Source organism: Bubalus bubalis, chromosome 5 (genome assembly GCF_019923935.1).
Source record: "Bubalus bubalis isolate 160015118507 breed Murrah chromosome 5, NDDB_SH_1, whole genome shotgun sequence".
In the NCBI taxonomy this organism is placed as follows: domain Eukaryota; kingdom Metazoa; phylum Chordata; class Mammalia; order Artiodactyla; family Bovidae; genus Bubalus; species Bubalus bubalis.
Window position 1 is genome coordinate 85,373,173 of NC_059161.1, and position 22,267 is coordinate 85,395,439.

Here is a 22,267-nt window from a genome sequence, read left to right on the forward strand (position 1 = left end):
TTTTAATTTTTCACTCCTCCACTTAACCAAAATATTACTAAAGCTGTATAAAAATGAATAATTATAAGCAACCCTAAAAATAAAAATAGCTTTTATTTGCACATCAAAGAAGTTGATTCTTTAAAGCAGTCTATAATTCGATAGGACTATATTGACAGAAATTGAAGCAGAAGGTGGCAAAGTCTGGAATATGACCAACAAAAAGCAAGAACTCATCTTCCTAGTGGTCTTGAAGGAGTTCAAACCTAGAATCAGCAGCTACAGAAAGAAATTGAATGTTGGTCATAATCAGGGTAATTGGTGATTATCTATAGAATAGCTTGATCAGGAGGCATTTTTCTCCTATAGTAATCGCCAACATTGCATGACTGCAGCCATGAAATTAAAAGATGCTTACTCCTTGGGAGAAAAGCCATGAGCAACCTAGATAGCATGTTAAAAAGCAGAGACATTACTTTGCCAACAAAGGTCCGTCTAGTCAAGGCTATGGTTTTTCCAGTATGGTTTTTCATGCATGGATGTGAGAGTTGGACTATAAAGAAAGCTGAGTGCCGAAGAATTGATTCTTTTGAACTGTGGTGTTGGAGAAGACTCTTGAGAGTCCCTTGGACTGCAAGGAGATCCAGTCAGTCCATCCTGAAGGAAATAAGTCCTGACTATTCATTGGAAGGACTGATGCTGAAGCTGAAACTCCAGCACTTTGACCACCTGATGCGAAGAACTGACTCATTTGAAAAGATCCTGATGCTGGGAAAGATTGAAGGTGGGAGGAGAAGGGGAGAACAGAGAATGAGATGGTTGGACGGCATCAATGACTCAAAGGACATGAGTTTGAGTAAGCTCTGGGAGTTGGTGATGGACAGGGACGCCTGGCATGCTGTGGTCCATGGGGTTGCAAAGAGTCAGACACGACTGAGTGACTGAACTGAACTGAAGAGAAGAAGATGTGTTCAGCAGATGTATTCAGCCTTTGTTCCCAAGATAAACCCATAAAAGTGCTTTCTGTAAAAATGCTATACTGTTTGCCTGGGAGAAATGGCTGTGAATCTTCATGCCTAAAAGAGAAGCAAAGAAGATCAGAGTAACTCGAGATTTAACACAGGGTGGCAGCAATGGAGGATTAAAAGGTAAGGCAGTGCCTCCAACTGCTCTGCTCCAGATTAGTCCTTTTATTTTCCTATTTGAAGAGTCCCCAGCTTATCTGACTACTTTTGACATTCCATGTCCCCTATAATATGTGTCAGTACTTAATCCTTAATTCCTCACACAAATTTAATTAATCTATTTCATTCTTGCAACAGCCATATGTTCTTTGTTCTTAGTTGCTCAGTCATGTCCAACTCTTTGCAACTCCATGGACTGGAGCCCACCAGGCTCCTGTGTCCATAGGGATTCTCCAGGCAAGAATACTGGAGTGGGTTGCCAGGCCCTTCTCCAGGAGATCTTCCCAACCCAGGGGTTGAACCCATGTCTCCCATATTGCAGGCAGGCTCTTTGCCATCTGAGCCACCAGGCAGTAGCATTATTATCTCATCTAAAAGATAAGGAAACTGGAACACAGAAATTTTAAGTAAGTTGCTTAAGCTCACTGAAGTTAGAGCTAAGATGTGAATACAGAGTCTAGTTCCAGGGTTGCATGCTCTTAATCACCTCCCTAGGTCACTGTGACACAAAGCTTCCATTTGATGTGTCAAACTCTACAGACCTACATAGACGAAGGGACTTCAGAGAAATGGACCAACAAACCTATGAAGGAAACCCGTGTCACCTCTCTCTGTTTATCAACTGAATCCCTTCTTCATAAATATGAGTAGACTATAAAGACTCATCAAATATTCAAGAAAACCGAAATCAGCCAGAGAAAAATCAAGATGAACAAATGGAACAATTAACTAAAAAAAAAAAAAAAAAAGTCAGATATCCTAAAGAACAAAAGAAAACTTTAAAAATATAATGAATACACTTAGAGAAATAAAAAAGTATTTCATCAATAAAAAGTAGATGCTGCACTGGAAAAAAGTAATTATATAAAAGTAAAATTTCTTGGAAATTACAAATGTGATTCCCAATATTTTAAAAGGTACATAGAATGGCTAAGCAATAGAACAGAGAGAGTTGAAGTCAAGTTGCTCATCTGAACTCTCTCAGAATATGGAGAAAATGAGAGAAATTAAGGACAACAAAGGGTCAAGGCAGACAGTCCAACATCCATTAAATAAAAATTCTAGAAAGAGAGAACATAAAAAATTTAGGGTAAAAATGATAAAACTGCAGATGAATATAACTTCAATCATCTTAAGAAATTATTTTAATATATAAAGAATCAACAGACTATCAAATAGAATGAAATAAAAATATTTAAACCTAAAAATATTTCAGCAAATTTCTGAATCAGAAGGGAAATTATGTAAGCTTTCACAATGGAAAAAATAAACAAGTTGCTTCCAAAGGAATAAGAACTCAGATTGGCATCACGTTGGCTATCACCAACACCGTGATTGATGATAATGAAGCCATGCCTTCAAAATTCTAATATAAATGATCTTTAACTTGTAATCAGGATCCACCCAATTGTCAATCAAAAACAAGTATTCAAGACAGACTCAGATATTTTATATCTCATAAACTGCTGCCGCTACTACTGCTAAGTTGCTTCAGTCGTGTCTGACTCCGTGAGACCCCATAGACGGCAGCCCTCCAGGCTCCCTGGTCCCTGGGATTCTCCAGGCAAGAACACTGGAGTGGGTTGCCATTGCCTTCTCCAATCTCATAAACACTTCCGTCAAAAAGTTTTCTTGAGAATATATTCAAACAGGAACATACATCTAACATATAAAAGGGCTTCCCTGGTGGCCCAGAGGTTAAAGCGTTTGCCTGCAATGAGGGAGACCTGGGTTCGATCCCTGGGTTGTGAAGATGCCCTGGAGAAGGAAATGGCAACCCACTCCAGTATTCTTGCCTGGAGAATCCCATGGACAGAGGAGCCTGGTAGGCTACAATCCACGGGGTTGCAAAGAGTCGGACACGACTGAGCGACATATAAAAAGATATTGAATCCTAGGCAGATCGAGCTAAACTAGGAGAGCCAGCAGTAAAAATCAAACATGAAAACTGTGTATCAGGCCTGGAAAGCAGTGGACCCAAGCCTGGAACAAAAAGTCATTTTGTAAGTTTGTCTTCAACAATGAAGCAGTGGGGGTAAGGGGAGAGCAGAAGGCTTCCTCACCTTGTATATACCCTTTTATGCAACTTGAAGGGTTTCCCTTGTGGCTCAGCCGGTAAGGAATCCACCTGCAGTGCGGGAAACCTGGGTTGGGAAGATACCCTGGAGAAGGGAAAGGCTACCACTCCAGTGTTCCGGCCTGGAGAATTCCATGCACTGGATAGCCCATGGGGTCACAAAGAGTCGGACACTGACTGAGCGACTTTCACTTTCATGCTATTTGAAATCTTAAATCAGAAACATATATCATTGCTATAATAAAACTTATGAGAGATGCAATTATAAAATACATGTATAAAATATATGTATAATATAATACTAAGTTTACATGGACATACACGTGTACATAGAAACATGAATATTCATGAATATATATGCATATGTATAGTGTCGAAAAGAGACAGACATGACTGAAGCAACTGAGCACACACACATATACATATCCATCTTTTCAAAAATTTTTTGAAAGTATTTGTAAGATATAGTCTGAATATATAAGTGCCTATCTTCAGATGGCTAATGCTGTCTCCTAATCAAGATATATATGCTTTCTAATCGTGAAATCCTATATCATCACAGCCAGTATTTCTTTACTGGATAAAACTGATTCTAAGGATAATAAATACATATGGTGAAATAATTTATAATCTGTACTGGGTAAACAAAGTTCACCACATGACTCTTAGGATGGGGTGGTATATTTAGCTTCATAGTTTTATTATTTTCTCATTGTTTATTAGGGCTTAAAATGCACAGTTTCTCATGAAAGATGCTGACCTGCTTCCCATCCAGAGTTTACACTGGTTGCTATTCTGAAGAGTCTTGTAATCTCTTAGTGGAACACGTTTAGAGAGTAATGATTTTAACATGCTAAAACATCACAACCCAGACATTTGGTCAGATCATGACCCAAGCATAAAAGCTGTGGAGCTGGAGGAGGCCAAAAACATCTGATCACTGTATCTTCTGCCTCATTCAATCTACACCAGGAGGTGACCTGGATAAAGATTGAATATAATCTAATAAATGTATTGGCTTTACGTTTTCTAAGGGTATTCCTGTTAATATTTTACATTGTCAGTGCTTCAATTTCCAGTTCTAGTATTTGCTATATATTTAAAAAAATAAAGATTAAATATCACAACGCAAACCTGAGGTACAGTTAATATACACTTTAATGGTTTTCTCTGCTCAGAAGGCTTTTCCAACTCACTGTTCTCTGCCTGATTTGCTCCTGTTTGTTCCTCAGGATTGAATGCAGGGCCCACTTCTGGAAGTCCCTAGCTAGTCACTGTTTGGCCCCCTTCACTAGACTGGGTTGCATGCCCATCTGTGTTCCTGCAGCACCGTGTGCTTCCCTCTACCAAAACTGCTTCATTTCTGTATCACGTTGTCTAAGGGTACTTCTGCAGCCCCGCAGGCCGCCCCCCACCTGCTTTTCTGCCCGGCCCCTTCCCACTCCCTGAGCTCACCTGAGGCATGGCACGCACAGCCCTTACCCACAGGACTACAGACACCGTGTAGGCCCTCAGTGCTGTGTGGAAACCCAACATTTCTGCTGTCACTAAGCTCCCTAACTCTCCTGAACATATTTCACACTTTTATTCTCTTTTCAAGCTACCAACATCCCTCCCATCACCTCACCTTCAGCCGATGTCTTTGTTTCTCATTTTACTTAGGAAATGTTGTTGTTGTTCAGTCACTAAGTCATATCCAGCTCTTTGCGATCCCATGGACTGTAGCCTGCCAGGCTCCCCTGTCCATGGGATTTCCCAGGCAAGAGTACTGGAGTGGGTTGTCATTTCCTTCTCCAGGGGATCTTCCCAACTCAGGGATTGAACCTGCATCTCCTGGTTTGGCAGGTGGATTCTTTACCACTGAGCCACCAGGGAAGCCCACTTAGGAAATGGAAGCAATCAATAGAGAATTTTCTCATGAGCCCACTGCGAAATCTATACACAGCTCTACATCTCTGTATTACTTATTGTTTTGCCTTCAGTAAGGCATATCCAATATATGCCAATGATACTGCTTATGCGCTGGTTCCTGCATCTGCTCCCATGCCAAAGAACTTGATAATTTCTCTCTCTCTTGACTCATCAGATCTAAATAACTCCCATCCACATATACAAATGTGCTCTGATATATATCATCTTATAATCATTTTAAGTTCCTCATTTACCACATCTATCTCCAACTGCAAAGCAAATTTAATTCAAAATATATAGGACTCTCTCCACCACTGTCTGGCAATCTACCATCTTTCTTCCATTAAATCTTTGTATTATTAACTAAGGAAGAACTGGGTAAAAATCTGAGAGAATCTTATTAAGAAATTTGATATCTCAGGACAAACTGAACTATCAGTTCTATTAATTCTGTATTTTGAAGACCCCAAGTTATATAAATGACACCCTTCAGCAGTTTTCATTTCTATCAGATCACATATGAGAAAGCAGCTATAGGACTCTAAAATCAATAAAGAATAAGTTGGAACAATGTGAACATTAAGGAAGCAGTGACAGTTCAGGAAACCACTTGTTTTAAGTGGTTTAAACAACAGGAACTTTATTTTTGTTTGTTTGTTTGTTTGTTTGTTTTATTTTTTTATTTTATTTTATTTTTAAACCTGAAACACTGTATTAGTTTTGCCAAACATCAAAACGAGTCCGCCACAGATATACATACGCTCCCCATCCTGAACCCCCCTCCCTCCTCCCTCCCCACACCATCCCTCTGGGTCGTCCCAGTGCACCAGCCCCAAGCATACAGTATCGTACCTGGACTGGCAACTCGTTTCATACATGATATTACACATGTTTCAATGCCATTCTCCCAAATCTTCCCACCCTCTCCCTCTCCAACAGAGTCCATAAGACTGTTCTATAAGCCAGAAAGAAAAACACCAATACAGTATACTAACGCATATATATGGAATTTAGAAAGATGGTAACAATAACCCTGTGTACGAGACAGCAAAAGAGACACTGATGTGTAGAACAGGAACTTTAATACAAAAGAATAAGTGTTTACAAATGCTTTGGAAGGGTTAGCAGAGAAATCTCAATGCTAAAGATTCTTGGAAGCACACCAAGAACACCATAGACTTATGGCCCAACTAAGTTACTACCTCTGACATATTCAGAAACACAAAGACTCAGGAAGTTACCACCGGGGATACTGAGTTCAAGAACACCCCATGGTAGACAGGATCTAAACAGTACTGTGCTGGCAAGGTGTAACAGCCAGCTGGCATCAGCCCCACACAGGCTCAAGTGTCTGTCGATTACACCACGGTGATTACAGGCACCAAGGTGAGGCCATTAAATGTGCAGCTGTGAAGAGATGAGCAGAGAGAAACACATCATTACCTAGGATTCCTACCACATGGATACAATAGATGTAAAGAAACTCAAAAACATTGATAATAGTAAGATACAATAAGTAGGAAGTGATGAGTTTTGCATCTTTATTACCTTTTTAAAACTGTTGTTGCTCAGTTGCTCAGTCTTGTCTGACTTTTGTGACCCCATGGACTGCAGCACACCAAGCTTCCCTGTCCTTCACCATCTCCCAGAGTTTGCTCAAACTCACGTCCATTGAGTCGGTGATGCCATCCAACCATCTCATCCTCTGTCGCCCCCGTCTCCTCCCGCCATCAGTCTTTCCCAGCATCAGGGTCTTTTCCAGTGAGTCAGCTCTTCCCATCAGGTGGCCAAAGTATTGGAGCTTCAGCATCAGCCCTTCCAATGAATATTCAGGGTTGATTTCCCTTAGGATTGACTGGTTGGATCTCCTTGCAGTCCAAGGGACTCTCAAGAGTCTTCTCCAACAGCACAGTTCAAAGCATCAGTTCTTTGGTGCTCAGCCTTCTTTATGGTCCAGGTCTCACATCCATACATGACTACTGGAAAAGCCATATCTTTGATTAGTCTGAAGTTATTTTGAAGCCTAAGAAAATAAAATCAATTTAAATATATTTACTTATAAATTACATAATTCAAATGTTAATAATGGCTGTGCTTGAAAACTAGTTTGACAGCTGGCTCTCATAAACCTATACAAGTCAACTCCGACACACCACCATATACAGGGATCAAGAAGCGTGGAACCATATGGTCACCCCCATCACTCTGCCATGGCTGAATAGGTCTAAATAGAAGTCACTTCTGAAAGTGCTTTGGGTTGCACGCGATGTTTAAATAAAATGGTCTGCTTGAGACAGTTGTCATGAGTTCCCCTTTCGCTCCCACAACTAACAAAGAGACATAGCTTTTAGGTTTTCTTTTCTAAGCCAACTGTGGTTATCAGGTTACACAGCACTTCACCAGTTCCTCAAATGCTCTCATTGGTAGTATCAGTATATTGTGAACAGATGACAATGACGAGAAAGGAAAAATATATGAAGGAACTGATGATTTTATAGTCAGAATCGATGTTGTGCCAAATACTTAGTGCATAAATAGTTGAATAACAGAAATTAAGAGGTACGGTTTTTGAAACATTACTGAGCAAAATAACAACATTCTCTTTCATCTCAACTCATTCTCCCACACAAGTGATAGCTTACAGATCAGGTAATACCACTGATGTCATTAGCAAAAAAAAAAAAAAAGGTTGACATAGTATCTATCTTCCAGAAGTTCTGTGGATATTTTTAATGCTCCTAATAGTGCCGTTCTGGTCTGGTAACTAGCTAAACAGTACTACCACTATACAAAAAATGTTGTTTCCCACAAAGAAATCTTATACTGGTAAACTGCAAGGAATAAAAAAACCAAGGTCTAGAAAAATAAAAGTGTTCAAAGGAAAGCATTTAGGACACAAGTGGCTATATAATGCTTCCTCCTTGAAAAGGTACATATTTTTAGAAACATGATCCATCCAAAAGTTCATTAAATCCAGTAGATAAAACACAAAACAGAAGTCTCAGTTATATTTGTCTGAAAGTATTAAAATTACAACCTATTCACCAGCTACAAAATATAAACAAAGATATTGTGGATGACAATCTCAGATGGGACTGCTACCATCTCATTAAAGTATCAGATGTCCAATTCCAATAACCTAAACTTCAAGAAGTTTTAGTAAAGATACAGGTATTATTTGTGATAATAAAATAGTTTCAGTTACTAGGTCAGCAGCAGGATTATCTCTGCAAAATATTCCTTTGAGAGCAAAATTAAAGGTCTTAGACTCTTTGCAAACACAGCATATATATCATTTAAACATCATCAGAAGTTCATTCCAGTGATGAGGCAGGGTTTGATAAGAGAAAGTGTGTTTACTGGAAACCAATCTTCACATGCACAAAATAAAATTCTAATTAGCACTGTCATTTTAAACTTGCACATATGCTATAGTTTCAACTTTTTACTTTCCTCTTTAATTCGTATTTCATTCATTTCAATGAATTTAATTTCTCACTTCTTTGTTCATTCCAATTAAACCATAAGGCATGTTTCATCACCATTATCTAAGAGCATCCCCATAATTTGTAAGCCCACAAGGTTGACTCCAGTGAAAGAGAATGTGTGGGGGCTGGGGGGAGGGAGGTAGGGACAATGATTTGAGGTGACTTTTCAATAAGACAGTAAAACTTCTGTCTGTCTACTTGTATGGGTTTTGACACTTTATTCAATTAAAATTTTAAAAGATTTTCACTACCTAAAATCATGCCATGATGAACAAAAAAATAAAATATAAAACTTGCTAACAACTGCAATTACTGTTCACCTATCCTTTTTTTGTAGTGGCAAATATTTCAAACACTTAAAAATTCTGAGTAAAATATAAAACAGCCCTGTATCCACCAAACACAATTTGATAAAACATTAAAATTAGAGCAGAGTACATTTATTCTTCCAGTAAACTATCTATCAAAATGCCACTTTTTGTTAGTTTAAACTGCTTCTCAAACTTTTGAAAACATGAACCCTGAATAATTTGCCTCTACTTTTATACAGAAAGGCACGATTTTGGGTAGGTGCATGGGGCAAAAATGAGTTAAAAAAAAAAAAAAATCCTGCCTGATTGAGTTTACAACCTAACAGGAGAGCCAAAATATCATTGCAAAAAATGAACATCTATAAAACCTAGCACAATTTGACGTTGTAAAACAGAAGCACTATTAAATCAGGGAGAATGTAGAGCAAGGAGCATCCACATTCAATTTGAAAATTAGAAAAGCACTGAAAGAAAATAGGGCTTTTGATGTGGCCCTTCAAGAATTAGTAGGAATTGGAGAAATGGAAGAGTATGAGCGAAGAATCCTGATTAAGTCACATAAACTGACCACGTAGCCTTAAGGAAAAAATAAATATATTGCAAAGTTATTGAGAGCTTAGAGAATCAATAAAAAGTTGAAAGATCCAGTTCAGAAAATAGAAAAGAAAAAAAGATAGGTTCAGAAAACGGTCAGGAAACTTTGTAGGCAGAAAGAAAAAATCTAGCCAGAAACCCCATTAACCTTCCAAGTGGCACTTGTGGTAAAGAACCCACCTGCCAATGCTGGAGATGCAAGAGGTGCAGGTTCGATCCCTGGGTAGGGAGGATCCCCTGGAGGAGGAAATAGCAACCCACTCCAGTAGTCTTGCCTGGAAAATTCCATGGACAGAGGAGCCTGGTGGGCTACAGTCCATGAGGTCACAGAGAGTTGGACACAACAGAGTGACTGAGTACTAGCCATTGACCCATTGCCATATTAGCAACAATGACAACAGTGTAAGTTGTAAGCCTTACTCTCCAGAACCAACAGTCCAGGCAGGAATAAGCCAGAGACATCCACCACGCTAGTCTAGGTTCACAGCCTGGGCCCCAGGCCTGGGGACTGGGGAGTGGGGGGAACTCCAGTTTATGACGTCATCAGTGACGTCATCAGTGAGAGGGTAAGCACACTAGGAGTGAGGATAGCAAACTGCAGTGATTTGTACTCTGGCATACTTACTATTTAAGTGCATTAAAGTGCTGACTTTCTTTTAGCTTAAACTGACTTTTCAACATTTTTGAAAATATAAACTTTGACTCATTCACATTTTACATCACAGCCAGAGTTATATATTTGACATTGATATTTGGAAGCAAAAAATACTTATTTGAAAGGCATCCTTTTTTGCCTACATAATTCTCAGAAGAGGCAGAAAATTACAATTGACAATGTTCTGTTTTTGACAATATTGACAATATCCTTAGAAGGATAACCCTCAATCCAAGTTCAAATATTTTTGAACAAGTAGAATATAAAAATACCAGTACTAAAAATTATACATGTAAACTGAAGGACATAGCATGAACTGGAAATATTCTCTGTAATGTGAAACTATAGGTCACTATCAATTAAGAAAATGGTAAATTTTCTTAAGCCTATCAACACGTAAATATTATTTTTTCACTAGAGTAAAAATTTCTTTATCATTCTGCTGACAACATAAAATAGAAAGCTTGCTTAGAAGCTGAAAATTGTTTTAGAAAGACATACCACAGATCCAACAATAATCTAACACTGACATGCTTTTCTGTTAAGAATTGTACCTTTCATATATTTTGATATTGTTGTCGAACACAGGTCTGTGCGCCCAACACTTAGTGAGGCCAAACAATACCAAAATGTGGGAGTTTGAAGCAGAGGAAGGTTTACTGTGGGGCCATGCAAGGAGATGGGTGACTCGTGCCTTAAAAACCCCAAACTTCCCAAAAGCTTTCTGTAGAGCCTTTTTAGGAAAGGTGAGGGAGGGTCTTAGTCAACTGTTACACATTTCTTGGTGTCAGATCCTTTATTCTTGAGGTCAGGTGACAAGTGTTCTGCCAAAAGTTTTAACCTTCATCTCAGGTTCAAAAGATTTGCTAACAAAATAAATCATTCGTGATATACAAATAAACAACTTCAATATTTTTTTGAGAATTATCTAGCTTACTTTCAATATACTAACATTAAAAGAAAAGAGAAATAGAAACAGCAAAGAAGAGTAGTAATACATACTCACCAAGTTGGATTGCCAACAACCAGACTCGAACAGCACTGGGAAGTCACGTGTAAAAGCAATCTGGAGTTCCAATTGGGAAAAGGCCCCAAGTAGTGCCTCCGTACTGTGGGTGAGATTTCAAGATTGCAGTTTAGGGGTTCCCGTTTACAATTCCAGGTCTCAAACCTATACCATCATCAATGTGTGAGCAAACTGCTGCTCTGGTATCACGTTACTCTCTTTTACAGAGCTGTTTGTTTTGTTTTGCAAAAACTATGGATTGCTGTTAAGTGCAGGCCTCGGTTGGCCGGACTACCCTCCAGGGGTTCAACCATTCCAAGGTCCACCCCACCCATGTATGGTGCCTCAGACTGAACTCGCAGCAGTAGTCAGCGCAGTGTCCCAGCAGGTCAGAGGCCTGCTTGCTTCCTTTGTCTCTGAAGCCTGAACAAGGCTGCCGCTGCTGCCAAGTCGCTTCAGTCGTGTGCGACCCCATGGCAACCCACCAGGCTCCGTTTAACTTCCCTAACATTAGGCCAGAATGTTCTTGAAAAAGCGATAGTCACTCAGTCATGTCTGACTCTTTGTGAACCCATGTACTGTAAGTGCCAGGCTCCTCTGTCCATGGGCTTCTCCAGGCAAGGATACTGGAGTGGGTTGCCATTCCCTTCCCCAGGGGATCTTCCGGACACAGGGATCAAACCCGGGTCTCCTGCATTGCAGACAGAACAACGTTCTTGTGAACCTCCACCAAAACAAATGTTATCCTCTGTTCTGACAAGAAAGGGCAAGGACCCAAGGCTCCATTTTTGCCCTCCAAGGTCCAGGCCCTGGTTACGAGGAGGGTGTCCCGTGCAGGTCGGTTAACCTGTTGGGAGCATTCATTCAGCACCTCGTCTGGGATCCTCCCAGCGTCCAGGCCCAGCTGGTGATGCAGACCTCAACTGGCAGGGGTCTTCAGACTCTGCCCAGCCAGGCCCCCAGGACCCAGCCCTCCTCAGGCTTTTCATCTAAGCTGGAGAGACTCATCTGCATAGGATCAATAGGAATGCATCTTGGAGCGCATACCAATTAGGTTCAGTTCCCACCCACAACAATTGCCCTTCTTTGAAAATAGTCCCAGCCACAGAGGTGGGCCGGAAGTAATGATGTGCAAATGTCCTTGCAACTTAATCCTAACCTCCCCCACCTCCTAAGTAGGTAACTGATCTAAGCTGCACCAAGCTTTGAAACGTGAACTGTGACCCATGGAGACCCCAGCTGCCATTAGATCGTAGAGGCTGGGATGGGGGAAGAGGTCTGCATCTGCTTAGAACCCTGGGCCCAACCAGGGGGGCAGCGGAGGCAAGGGCTCCGGAACTTCAGGGGACACAGCCCTCGGCCTGTCCATGGGGTCCTCTCCCAGCTCACTTATAGCCAGGAGGGCCATAATCTACCTCTGGCCACACTTCCTGCTGGGAGGAACACTGCTATGCTGACTGTTGGCAGAGTGAGACCTTTAATGGCCATGATTTAAAATCTTTCCATTTATTTATAGTTTTCTATAAACACAGAAACATTTATAGTTTTCTAGATACAGTGTTATTACAAAGATATTGGTTAGCATATATATCATTATTAACTTGTATTCTGATTGGTTTATAGAAGTTGCTACAGTTTTGCTTTTATTATGTATTAAATTTTTAGTTTTATTAATCTAAAATTCTGAGCCCTTTGTAAAATAATGTATCTTTGCAGATGTATCCCTGCTACTAGCAGTATCATTGTGCTGTAGTATTGCTATCAGTAACTATCTTACAACACTTCACACAATGGAAGAATTTCCCCCAAATGAAAATGGGAGTTTGAGGTAGAATAGGAGAAAAATTACTTGAAAGATATCAAATGAAGAATCAGGACCAGGGAAAATCAGAGTGTTTTGAGTGACAGTGAGTTATTTATCAGAAAGTTCAGATGTAGAGGATAACATTATTTTCTATGTCATAGCTTTATTTTAGCTATAGAAAGTCACATTCTCCTGGCAAAATCAAAAATGTATTTATAGAAAATTTTCAGTAGAACTCTGGTGACTCAATGATGAAGAGCTTGGCAATGAGACAGATGCCATTTTTTAATACCATGGCTAACCAGACTAAATGTTTTCATCTTTCTGGGAGGTAAGTGGACAGACACAACATGAGAGAATCCAGTTAAATAAATAACGATCATCGCAAAATGCTTAATTATGCTGAAACCTTCCCACAAAAGTGAAAGTGATCAAAGGGTTTCACAATGTAAAAGGGGATGTTTCAAATTCAAAACAATGCAAGCGATTCAATATATTTATTCTTCAGCAAGTACAAGAAAACGATTTTAATGATGACTCAGGAAAGAATCAGAAAATCTTTTTCAGAATGGTTTCATGCCAAGAAATGTTTAATATTTTGTACTATTGATTTGCCATAAAAATGATAAATAGCAATTCAAGACAATAAAAATTTAATAGCAATAATAATGCTCAAAAGGTCGATATTCACTGAATTAGTAGCTCTATTATCATCTGAGTTTAGCATTAGAGTTTGCAATCTACTAGCATCACAAAAAGGCCCTTGTTAGTAGATGAAATATTATATAATCACAATTAATATAACCAATTTGTGAAGGAAAATTCCTTTCAAAGAATGATTCTCCCCAATTTTCAAAATCTCAAAGTACCTTTAGAAATTTCTTCATGTGGCTCTTCAGTGTTCATTGCAACACTGCAAAGTCATTTTCTTCAATCAAGCATGCAGATTCAGCTAATGACACAGTGGGACAAAGAGGGTGCTTTTCAAACCAGAATTTGAGCTGGAAAAGGGTCAGTAATCCTACTTCACATAAAATTGCAACTTTTAAGATCTTTTATAGCTAAAACATTGATTTAAGTTCAATTTAATAAGATCCATGGATCTTCAATACCATGTTATACTATAATACTTTGTTTCCTGAACAAGAGGAGGAAAATCAGCCCAATGATATTTGAAACTATTTAGAAGGCTCCTACTCAGAAAGAGAAGAGGCAACAGCTGAAATCTACAAGGATTAAGGATCTAAACTAGCCTGGTCAAATGGCAAATCTCTAATTTGGGAGACAGAATTATTTGATTTGGAGAACAACACTAGGAAGATGTAATACCTGACTTGCACATTAAAAACTCTATATTTATTTTAAAAACATGTTTCAGTAAATTTCCAACATGTAACCATTACATGCAGCTAACATTTCCCATCAGCAAAATAATATTCATTTACATTATAAAAAGTACATCAAGAAATGGAAGAAACATTATATTAAAAGGCAGGAGACTTGGGATCAAGTCTCCCTATTAATACTTACAGTGATATGGCCAAATCTTACTATTTTCAGGCTTCAGATGCTTCATATCCCAACTGGAAATAATAATATCTTCTATGCCTAAGCATAGATTGAACTAAGTAATCTCTTGAGGTTCCTTCACTGATGAGATTCATCATTCTGTGAGTCAGTATGTTCATAGAAATAAAAGAAACCTGAATTAGTATTTATAGTCTTAAAACACAATGAACAAAACAGCATTATTTTAATTCTCATAACACTATAATCTCAAACATTCACAGTATGCCAAGCACTGTGTCGCATGCGTGCTCAGTCGCTTCAGTCGTGTCCGACTCTATGACCCCATGGACTGTAGCCACCAGGCTCCTCTGTCCATGGGATTCTCCAGGCATGAATACTGAAGTGGATTGCCGTCCCCTCCTCCAGGGGATCTTCCTGACCCAGGGATCAAATTTGCGTCTCTTACATCTCCTGCATTGGCAGGTGCATTCTTTACCACTACTGCCACCTGGGAAGCCCAAGCATTGTGTTAAGCATCAGTTAATTTAATCTTCAATACAATACAAAGAAATTGCTAGTTAACATCTCCATTTCACATATGAGAAACTGAACATTAGAGAGATTAAGACATTTGTTGAGGGTTACATATGTTCTGAGTGAAAAATTGATTTAAGTGACCCAGGTCTCTCAGGCACCAAAGGCACAGCCCTTCTTTCTGGTACTTTCTCTTGCTTGTTAGCCCTGAAGGAGCTGCACTTCTACAACAAAATGATACTTATACTTGCTTCAGTTGATTCTGAAGTTTCCATTTTAGTCCTCATCTTGTAATAAATCTTGTAGTTAGAAAAATTATGACTGGCTATGTGTCACTTTTAACTCTTCCAAAACAATCTACAAGTATCTTTATTATCCCTGAAATTTTGTTTACTACATATACAACCCTCCCTGTTTCCATTTGACATATCAAAAAACAACAAACAAAAAACAATATAATAGAGAAAAGGCAAAAAAAAAAAAAAAAAAAAAAAATACCCAAGTCAGGAAACGATGATAATGTGATAGAAAGAGACCTTCACGAGGAGTTAAGCAGAGCTGAATCTAAATCCTGGGTGCTCCCAATTCCACTCCAGAAGTCTCCCATCACTTAATAAATTTTGGTTTCAAGTTCTCCTGAAGGCCATGGCCAATGCCATGCACCACACCCAACAGTAGCAGCAGCAGCAGCTTGTGTGGCATAAATTCACTAAAAAACATTTTTCAGAGAAACACACTAGCCAGCGAAAACCCCTTCAAACTCATAATTGATATCCTAAAAAAGAAAAAGCAAGTGGAGTTGTATATCAAATAAAAGAAATGTACTGAAAAGCATCTGGGAAACACTTTTGTACACTGCTCCCATTTATTTTTTACCTGTTTCTAAGCAAGGGTCCAAGACATTTTGTCAAGTTGAAGATTTGTTGCTGTTATTCAGTTGCTAAGCTGTGTCCGCCTCGTTGTGACCCCCATGGACTGCAGTACGCCAGGCTTCCCTGTCCTTCGCCATCTCCCAGAGCTTGCTCAAATGTCCAGTGAGTCAAAGATGCCATCCAACCATCTCATCCTCTATCATCCCCTTCTCCTCCTGCCTTCAGTCTTTTCCAGCATCAGGGTCTTTTTCCGATGAGTCACCTTTTCATATCAGGTGGCCAAATTATTGGAGCTTTAGTTTCAGCATCAGTCTTCTCAATGAATACTCAGGGTTGATTTCCTTTAGGATTGACTGGTTTGATCTCCTTGCAGTCCAAGGGACTCTCAAGAGTCTCCTCCAGCACCACAATTTAAAAACATCAAATCTTTGGTGCTCAGACTTCTTTATGGTCCAAGACAAAAGCAAAAGTAAAAAACATGGGCAAGCAACCTATTCAAAGAGAAGTTTGTGGCCAAGAAGACAGTGCCTGGAAAAAGATGAACATCCAGGTCTCAGTGAGGAGGATGCTCTGTGAGCTGAGAACACAGGCAGCACATAACCTCAGGGCTACCTATGCATCGGCAGCACAGTCTGGTGAGAGGGAATCCATTTCACTCAGTCTTTAGGTAAGGGGTTCAGCATTTGGGCTTCTTCCTGCCACTTGCTTCAACTAAATCATCTAATCAGTAACTATTGCTAGCTTCCTAGAATGGGTTAAAATATGGCAGGATGGCCAAGAAGATTGCTTACCATAGTGCATAGAAATGTTAATGTCTTGTTAGCATTAGGTCTAGCATTAGAGCATTAAGTCGCTAATGAATTAGGATTACTAGCAAATCAGAGTTAATGATAATGGCAACTATCATCGACTGATAGCTACTGGTTTCCAGGGACTATGCTTAATGTTTTATGTAATTACCCCAATGAAAACACTATTTTGCAGAAAAGAAAAGTGAGTTAGATAGACATTACACTTTTGCCTACAGCCATACAGATGGCGATTAGAAGACCCAGGATAGGAACCGGGAAGTTGGGCTGTAGAGTTGGAATTCCTGACTGTTGGACTAATTAGCTGTTCCTCCTCACAAAACATTTACTATGTGTAAGGAACTATGCCAAGCACATTATTGTATTCTATCCCTATATTTATTATCATTTCCATTTTCCATGTGATAAGACAGAAGCTTCAAGAAGAATTAAATTATGCACATCACATATAACTGGATAGTAGTGGAGCCCAGATAAAAATCTATGTTTCCTTCACTTTTGTTTGTCTCTCGAGTCTAGTACCCATCCAAGCATGTGTGCAATCTGCCACTTTGCCTCTGGTTGGCGAGCAGCAACACAAAGTAACAAAAAATAAAATGTAAGATCTTGCCCCTTTCCTGTTCAAATGAGGCTCAAAATGAATAGGGACTTAGTCAAGATAAGAGAACTATTTACCACAAAGCTGTGACAAAAAGTTTCATTTATCCAGAAATCATCCTAGAAGGCTATGTTTTCTCTCGAATAAAATATGCTTTCTGATCTTTTCCCATTAGGATATATCCATTGTGGGATGTATTCACTTTAAAATTCAGCTAAGTTCATTAGCTCAGTCATGTCTGACTCTTTACGAGCCCATGGACTGCAGCATGCCAGGCCTCCCTGTCCATCACCATTTTCCAGAGTTTGTTCAAATTCATGTCCATTGAATCAGTGATGCCATCCAGCCATCTCCTCCTCTGTTGTCCCCTTATCCTCCTGCCTTCAATCTTTCCCAGCATCTGGGTCTTCTTCAAAGAGTCAGTTATTCGCATCAAGTGGCCAGAGTATTGGAGTTTCAGCTTCAACATCAATCTTTCCAATGAATATTCAGGACTGATTTCCTTTAGGATAGACTGGTTGGATCTCCTTGCAGTCCAAGGGACTCTCAAGAGTCTTCTCCAACACCACAGTTCAAAACCATCAATTCTTCGAAGCTCAGCTTAAAATTATGTGGTGTCATTTATGGTTATTTGTTATCATTTTGTGTTTAAAGACAAAATTTTTTTCTAAGGAGAAATTTTTTTCACTTGTATTATTCTTTTAATCCTCTGGGGGTGAGGGGGGAAATAGAAACATAATGGGGAAGACAGTTCATTTTCTTCTTAGACCTAGGTTCAGCTTCTACGACTAATTTAAAAGATGGAGTCTGTCAATTTACTTAATTCACCATCTAATCAAGCCAGTGAATTCCTGGAAAATGTTTGGACAGATTTATGTACACTTAAGTTCATGCCAAAGATTTAATGCCACAAGGTTTGCTCCTTATGAGAATGTCTGAAAGGAACTTCCCCTCGGCATATATGTGAGCATCCTTGATTGAAAACACTAAAAGGTGAAAATCTGTCCCACAAGCACTCTTATACTTTCAGAGAGTAGTTTAGTTTGCAAAGCCACAGGAGAAGTTTTGAGCAGAATCTAATTATTAGCATTTTTGCTTTTTTTCTGAAACCAACTGAGTGTTAAATGTGCACAAGTTTGGATGGCAGTCAGGGGGCCTCAGACCTTAAGAGAGCCGTGGAGATGGCACCGTCCTTTTAGGGAAGGATAGAGTGACCGTCAAGACACCTTGTTTAATATATACAATAAAAACAAATCAAGGATGGATGATATGGAGGCGGAGGACATTACAGTTTTCCCAGTTTCCTGGTGTGAGTCAGTTTATAGTGTGTGCTCATTCATGAAGTATATCTGACTCTTTGGTAACCCCGTGGACTGTAGCCTGCCAAGCTTCTCTGTCCATGGGATTGCCCAGGCAAGAATACTGGAGTGGGTTGCCATTTCCTTCTCTAGGAGTCAATTCATAGACTTGGAAGCTACTGACTGAAAAAAAGGCCAGCTATTCAAAAGGAAGCACATGTAATTATATCGAGGAATGTTTCCTCCTCACTTTCCCTAAAGGGATATTTGGTCATTTAGCTGGATACTCATATTATGGGAATACATGAATACTCAAACAGCTCCAGGGCTGTTAGACATAGGAATCAGGAACCAAAAGCACCATGATAGTCTGGGAAAGAGAAGGGACATGTGCAGGAAAGATAGCAGAGTCCTGGCTCAGATCCAGCTCGTAGTGGGTCAAGTAGTTTCACAAATTTGCCTGCTGGTTATTTTCCAAGTCACTGAATAAATAATTTGAATTGATATACTCATAGTTGGCAAAATTCTCATATTAGCTCCTGGAAATATAGTATAAGTACCATAGCGGTGGAAGCCAAGCGGAACCTCTGAAAATGCCTCTTCTCCCCAAGAAGCAAATTACAAGCTGCACTGCATCCTATGGTAAAAAAAAGTGCTTGCTGCCACCCTAAAATAAAGAACATAGGAAGACCTCACCCTATTACTAGATAATCCACCAGTCTGGCTTCCAACAAAACTGGATGAAAAGTGCCAGATTGACAGCTAGATTATTACAAACTTTTCCAAGCAGTAATCCCATGGCAGTTGCTGTACTGCATGTGAGCAAATTAACACAGCCTCCAGCAAGTGACTCTCAGCTGTTTATTTGGTTAACACAGATGTTTCTATCAAACTCTGTTCTAGGAGCCAGAGGCTATGACCCACATACATGGGGTCCCATATCCAATAACTTCTTTTTGGATTTGGCCATTGAAAGTCCCAAATGAAAATCAGAAGGGATTGGATCTTGCCTGTAAAGTTACCTTGAGCTGATTGTATTCCTTGGTTGAAGGTTGTGTGTTAGTCAATCAGTTGTATCTGACTTTTTGCAATCCCATGGATTGTAGCCCTCCAATCTCCTCTGGCCCATGGAATTCTCCAGGCAAGAAAACGGGTGTGAAAAACCTTTACCTTCTCCAGAGGATCTTCCTGACCCAGGGACTGAACTCAAGTTTCCCACATGGTAGGCAGATTCTTAACCATCTGAATCACCAGGGAAGACCCGATTGAAGGTTACTAATCCTCCAAGCAGCTCCGTGTCTCCAGGTCCCAATATCCTCTATCTGGCTTCATCACTTTATACCTAAAAAGTGAATAGCTGACTACTACAATAAGTTCCAGGTTGTAGTACTGATCCTAAACCTTTGTAACTAGTTCTTGCCATTATCTTATTCTGAATGTGCCCTCTGTTCCCTTTGGGACTCTGAGTGTTTGATATAAGTTCAGTTCAGACTCTCAGTCATGGAATGGAGCACACTAGGCCTCCCTGTCCATCACCAACTCCCAGAGTTTGCTCAAACTCATGTCCATTGAGTCAGTGATGCCATCCAATCATCTCATCCTCTGTTCTCCCCTTATCTTCCTGCATTCAAGCTTTCCCAGCATCAGGGTCTTCTCCAAAGAGTCCATTCTTTGCATCAGATGGCCAAAGTATTGGAGTTTCAGCTTCAGCATCAGTCCTTCAAATGAATGTTCAGGACTGATTTCCTTTAGGATGGACTGGTTGGATCTCCTTGCAGTCCAAGGGACTCTTAAGAGTCTTCTACAACACTACAGTTCAAAAGCATCAATTCTTCAGTGCCCAGATTTCTTTCTAGTCCAACTCTCACATCCATACATGACTACTGGAAAAACCATAGCTTTCACTAGGTGGACCCTTGCTGGCAAAGTAATATCTCTGCTTTTTAATTTGCTGTCTAGGTTGGTCATAACTTTCCTTCCAAAGAGTAAGCATCTTTTAATTTCATGGCTGCAATCACCATCTGCAGTGATTTTGGAGCCCAAAAAAATAAAGTCTGACACTGTTTCCCCATCTATTTGCAATGAAGTGATGGGACCAGATGCCATGATTTTAGTCTTGAGTGTTGAGCTTTAAGCCAACTTTTTCACTCTCCCCTTTCACTTTCATCAAGAGGCTTTCAGCTCCTCTTCACGTTCTGCCATAAGGGTGGTGTCATCTGCATATCTGAGGTTATTGATATTTCTCCCAGCAATCTTGATTCCAGCTTGTGCTTCTTCCAGCCCGGCATTTCACATGATGTATTTTGCATATAAATTAAATAAGCAGAGTGACAATACACAGACTTAACATACTCCTTTCCCAATTTGGAACCAGTCTGTTGTTCCATATCCGGTGTTGCTTCTTGATCTGCATACAGATTTCTCAGGAGGCAGGTAAGGTGGTCTGGTATTCCCAGCTCTTTAAAAATTTTCCACAGTTTTTTGTGATCCACACTGTCAAAGGCTTTGGCATAGTAGACAAAGCAGAAGTAGATGTTTTTCTGGAACCCTCTTGCTTTTTCAAAGATCCAAAGGATGCTGGCAATTTGATCTCTGGTTCCTCTGCCTTTTCTAAATCCAGCTTGAACATCTGGAAATTCATGGTTCATGTAGTGTTAAAGCCTGGCTTGGGGAATTTTGAGCATGACTTTGCTAGTGTGTGAGATAAGTGCAATTGTGTGATACTTTGAACATTATTTGGCATTGTTTTTCTCTGGGATTGGAATGAAAACTGAACTTTTCCAGTCCTGTGGCCACCGCTGAGTTTTCCAAATTTTCTGGCATATTGAGTGCAGCACTTTCACAGCATCATCTTCCAGGATTTGAAATAGCTCAACTGGAATTCCATCACCTCCACTACCTCTATTTGTAGTGATGCTTCCTAAGGCCCACTTGACTTCTCATTCCAGGTTGTCTGGCTCTAGGTGAGTCATCACACCATCATAGTTATCTGGGTCATCAAGATCTTTTTTGTATAGTTCTTCTGTGTATTCTTGTCACCTCTTCTTAATATCTTCTGCTTCTGTTAGGTCCATACCATTTCTGTCCTTTATTGTGCCCATCTTTGCATGAAATGTTCCCTTGGTATCTCTAATTTTCTTGGAGAGATCTCTAGTCTTTCCCATTCTGTTGTTTTCCTCTGTTCCTTTGCACTGGTCACTGAGGAAGGCTTTCTTATCTCTCCTTGCTATTCTTTGGAACTCTGCATTCAAATGGGTATATCGTTCCTTTTCTCCCTTGCCTTTTCCTTCTCTTCTCTTCTCAGCTGTTTGTAAGGCCTCCACAGACAACCATTTTGCCTTTTTTACATTTCTTTTCCTTGGGTATGGTCTTGATCCCTGCCTCTTGTACAATGTCACTAACCATTGTCCATAATTCTTTGGGCAATCTGTCTATCAGATCTAATCCCTTGAATCTATTTGTCACTTCCACTGTGTAATCATAAGAGGTTTGATTTAGGTCATACCTGAATGGTCTAGTGGTTTTCCTTACTTATTTCAATTTAAGTCTGGAGTTTGTAATAAGGAGTTCATGATCTGAGACACAGCCAGCTCCCAGTCTTGTTTTTGCTGACTGTATAGAGCTTCTTCATCTTTGGC